This window comes from Odontomachus brunneus, unplaced genomic scaffold (genome assembly GCF_010583005.1).
Source record: "Odontomachus brunneus isolate Ranch 3 - 2012 unplaced genomic scaffold, Obru_v1 Obru_scaffold_285, whole genome shotgun sequence".
In the NCBI taxonomy this organism is placed as follows: domain Eukaryota; kingdom Metazoa; phylum Arthropoda; class Insecta; order Hymenoptera; family Formicidae; genus Odontomachus; species Odontomachus brunneus.
The window spans coordinates 196965-202614 of NW_022639735.1; positions in this window are offsets into that span (position 1 = coordinate 196965).

The window sequence follows — 5650 nt, forward strand, 5'->3', positions numbered from 1 at the left end:
TGTTTCGCCTGTGGACGATGCAGGACAACGTTTTATTTATAACGTTATTTCAACATATAAGTAACGTAGCAATCAATTTTGCATTATGACATATTCTTGTTGCAAAAACCTCACAAATGAATCGTTCCTCATGTTAATAAACATTACTGTCAGTATGTAGGTTAATAGTATGTAGATATAATAGTTAAATCATGTTAATTATGTGTTAAAAAGAGATACGTAATTTCACATGTAAAACAATTATACCTATATTGCTTTGCCAATATAGCATCATTGCTAATTCTTTAAGTTTACAAGATTTTGCCGTAGATTGAAGATCAGCTCTGATATCTAATTCTATGAAAATATGGCAATTAATTTCGGTTATTACAACAGATTAGCCACTACATTGATAGTTTATTGTAAATATCATGAAATTTCAATGCTTTCTGTGGAGCACGCAAGCCTAGACGCTTTGTAGAGTGCTCAATTTTTATTCTGTTTTGATACTTGGAAGTTTAGAACTTGATACATTTTAACGTATAAGCAATACAGATGTATGAAGATTTACATGGTATATACTTTGTTAATAGGATAAAATTTGTTACATCGATAATTTTTTAAGTTCATGTTTTTCTTATACTTACTATTTTCATTTTTGCTGTACTTTTAAATAAAATTGATATTACATTTTGTGATATTTTGTATATAATTTCGTATACAATTGTATATTTTATACATATGTAATTAAATTATTATTAATTTTTTCTCATTTCTTCACAAATAATAACTTTTATTTATAAAAAATAATTTTTATAAAGAATTTTCATTTATAAATACAGACAAGTAACGAAAATTTTGTACGCCCAAATTAAAAAAGGCGCCATAACATTTGCCTGTCACATTTAATCATGGATAAACAAAAGAGTATCAAAGAGAAATATTGATTGTTGAACAGACTGCAATATCTTAATAAAGTCTTAGAAAGTTTTTCATATTAAATTTTAATAAAAGAATCTTATTATATATACGATTGATACTTATACGTTATATATTATAAAAATGCCAAGAAAAATTAAATTAACTGTTGACGTTGCAGTGGCAATTTTAAAGGAATTCTCGGAAATCTATGGTGATAAGTTACCTAATTACTCGGACCAAATTTGGAAGAAAATGAGTAAGAGATGTCAACATGCATGGAGTGCCCATAACTGGTGGGTTAATGTTAAATATGATAGACGAAAAATACTTTCTCTTGCAAGAGGAGAAATGGGTTTTGACCTACTGGATCCATCTACGAACATAACAGTTTCTACTGAAAGCAATAATGAATCAGTAAATGAATCAGTTAATGACGCCTCATTCAATTCTACTTGTGATAACAATTACACTTGGTTTGACTTAATATTGACTTTAAACGAATGGGAACAAATTAAACCACTTGAATTCGGAAACAAGAGTTCCAAGCACACATTAAGACCATGGATATGGACTAACGTTATTGCTGATGCATTTTATCGACAACATCATTTGCCTTGTGCATACACATTTGTGAGAGGAGATATAAATGTATCCTCTCATAGCAAATATATCAAGATCATCGGAAGTTGCAAGAGTAAAAAATGTGGTAACACCTTCAAAGGAATTGTTGAAACAGAACCGTCAGCCAATACTGGTGAATTTTGGATACGTGTGAAAACCCGAGATACTAGAGGTCAAATTCATGAAGTTTTGCAGCGTCCTTTAAATGGGGAGAAACGGAAACAAATAAGCAAAGCAGCAATTACAGAAGGATGCTCAAACTTGCGAAAAAGAAAAGTGAGAGAAGATATGCGTCTTGGAGATGTTAATGCACCAATAATACCTTCATTAGATATACTTCGACATGCTAAGAAAGAAGCAATTGATGAAGAATTAGGTTCCGCAAAAATGAAGAACGAAGATGTTATACAGGCAATTTATCGTTTAAATTTCGAAAATCCTTATAAAGGTGCTATTGCTTTAGTAAGTTATGTGCCATTCAAAGTATGTTATGGCACTGGTGAACAAATCAGTGTTTATGATCAATATCACAATATGCATAAAAATTCTTCTTCTATTAGTATTGACGCAACTGGCAGTGTTGTTAGAAAATTAAAGAGAGATCACTGGAAACAAAATCAGCTCATATTTTTCTATACGTGATTGCCGTACATTTTGACAATACGTCTTTGGCAGTATACCAATTACTAACAGAATCACAAGAAACTGAGACAATTGAACACTGGTTGAAATTGTGGCTACGTATGGTCAAATTTCGAAAGCCAACCCAAGTGGTCGTGGATTATTCCAGAGCAATGTTACTGGCTTGTTCAAAGGCTTTCAATGATATTACCATAAAAAAATATGTTGAAATTTGTTTCAATGGTGTCTCCGCAGCAGAATATGTTTCAAGAGAGTGGATATCAACATATATAAGGGTTGACGTTGCATATTTAATCCACATGATTTGTCAATGGCCTGCTTTAAAAAATCATCCTTTACGTCCTGTACGCGACTTCTATATTCGATGCATCGCTTTAATGATAGACTGCCAAAGTTATCAGGATTTTATCGAAATATTTTCACTAACGTGCATTGTTGGCCTTCAATATTACGAGGATTCAACCGTAAATTTAAAATTGCTAGATCCACAAATAACACCTGAAAAACACCTGAACAATCAAGGAAAAAATTGGAGATGTTAATAAAAGAGCGTCCTACTGATATAGATAATTATTTACAAATTACCGATTTTAATAATGATCTGTTAAATAATGACGCTTACGAAGTAAACGATGACAATATTAGAATCAATGACCTTTTTGAATATATAAAAGTTGCAGCACAATCAGTAGTTCAGGAAGGCGCCAATAATAATTATTTCTATTTACCTAAATTAATCGATCGATTGTTAAGACTTGCAAAAGAATTTCCACTCTGGACAGCAGTGTGTATTCCTTTTTATACAAGTCACCCAACCACAAGCTATTGTGAGAGAATTTTTCATGATATAAAGAATGAAGTATTTAAGAACTATGCACTTCCACAAAGAATTGATAATTTTATCAAAATTCATCTCCGTGATTTAATAAGGGGTACACGAAGTTTTTCAGCAAAAATGCAAAATTTTGTTGTGAATAAGAATATAGTACCAACCTGGAAGCCAAAAGATTTTCAACAATATACTACGGCTCAAGCAAAAACAAGCTCAACTAAATTTTATGTTAATACACAGAATTCAAGGATGGAACATTGTTATTCTAGATCATTTAATGATTCAGATTTATTATCAAGAGAAAACTGGCGTGGAAAAGCCGAATCTATATTTTCATTTAATGAAAACGAAGAAAGAATGGAATATATTTGGAATGCCGAATCAAATAATGAAAACATTGAGGAATTAATTAATGATATACATATTAATACGAGTTGTGACACAGGAGATCTGTCGATTTCAGCGTTATTAAATTCTAAGGATAATTTGACGTCATGTGAAATAATCGGAACAACTACTGAGAGTTCGAAAACTCTCAATCATGAATCAACGCTATTTATCAGCAGCAAAATTAAAAATGACTCGATCAAGGTAGAACAAGTGAAGGCTACTGATTTAGAAACAAAAGAGCATTTCGAACATAAACCATCTCATTCAAAGTTCTTTTCTGCTTATCCTGAACATTAAACAATAAGTTAGTCACTAAGAACATAAAACTTTATTTATTGAAAAATGCGTCTTTATGTGGAACTTATAAAATTGAAGGTAAAATGTATTTTTTAAGAAATACTTGCCCTTTTGACTCTCTTGCACAAATTATTTTCACCAGTATCTTAGATAATCCTGAATATTTTTCCATCGCCGAAACTTCTGATAACTCATTCTTTAAGTTTATCTTCAAATTTATGGACAACGGCCCAAATCATGAAGTGTATAAAGAAAGGTTTAAGTTATTAAAACCTTTGTATAAAAATACTCAAATTATTAAAAAAACTGAACATCACGAGATTATCTCTTCTTACGATGCAATAGATAGTCCGGCTGAAGTTTGGATGAAACTATTAAATTCAATGCCAAGTTCCCGTCAAATGGAGAAATGCAATAAGTGTGGCGAGCATGAAACAGTGCAATTAACGTTAATGCCCAATTATAATGTAATTAAATAGAAAGGCTTTCATGCTCTACAGAAAGCATTGAAATTTCATGATATTATTTACAACAAACCATGTCAATGTGGTGGCTGGTCTGTTGTAACAACCGAAACTAATTGCCATATTTTCATAGAATTGGATGCTGATCTTCAATCTACTGCAAAATCTTGTAAACTTAAAGAATTACCAACGATATTGATATTGGCAAAGCAATATTGGTATAATTGTTTTACATGTGAAATTACGTATCTCTTTTTAACACATATAATTAACATGATTTCAATGTTTCAGACTGATAGGTGTTGTTGCAGGATATCCAGGTCATTTTGTTGCTTATTGTAGACGACTTTCAGGACTATGGGAGCAATATAATAATTTGAATACTACAGTAAAATCTTGTACACAAAACGAATCAATTACTCCCATCGCTGCGATTTATATTATTCACGAAGATAATTAAATGGTATATATATACGAGTTATATCACATTATATAAGAAAAATGTTTTAATATGTTTATGGACAATGGCCCTGGCAAAAATTCAAATTGGAGAATAAATAAAATGTAAACGAAGCGGGTACGCTTGCTTTATGTTTAGATGTTTCAATTTACGCTTTGTAAACGCTTCACTTACACTTTTATCACCTTCGTGTTGTTTACACTTTATTTACTTTGCAATTTCAATTTTCGCTAGTCATCGAAGTATATCAAGAAAGTTAAAGTTATTAAAATCTCTATATAAAAATACTAAAATTATTTTAAAAACTGAACATCACAAGATTATCTTTTCTTATGATGCAATAAATAGTCTGGCTGAAGTTTGGATGAAACTATTAAATGAAACTATTATTTTTTTAAGAATAAAATAATAAAATTATATAGAAAGGCTTTTGTGTTTTGCAGAAAGCATTGAAGTTGGCAAGAGAATAATAAAATAAAATAAAATAAAATAATTGAAAGGAACGACGAACGATTATAAAAGATAAAAAACCTTTGTATTCTATTGTATTTTGTATTCTACAGTACATACAAAATCAAATTACGCGTAAGTCTGCCGAAAGAAATTCTTTTTTTTCTAAATGAATAAATGCATTAAATTTATTCCTGCGTATTTTTAATTTTTATAAACATGTACAATACCGCCGTTAGCCTATAAATTTTAACAAAATTATTATCGTTAATACGTTAAATAGCATGAATACGTATAGTTATTTTAGAATATACAATTATTTATCCAAAGAATATATTTACAGTATTATTAACGTTAATATCTAATCATAATATAATTATACAGAAAAGCTCTCGTGCTCCACAGAAAGCATTGAAATTTCATGATATTATTTACAATAAACTGTCAATGTGGTTGTCTGTTGTAACAACCGAAATTAATTGCCATATTTTCATAGAATTAGATATCAGAGCTGATCTTCAATTTACTGCAAAATCTTATAAACTTAAAGAATTAGCAACGATGCTATATTGGCAAAGCAATATAGGTATAATT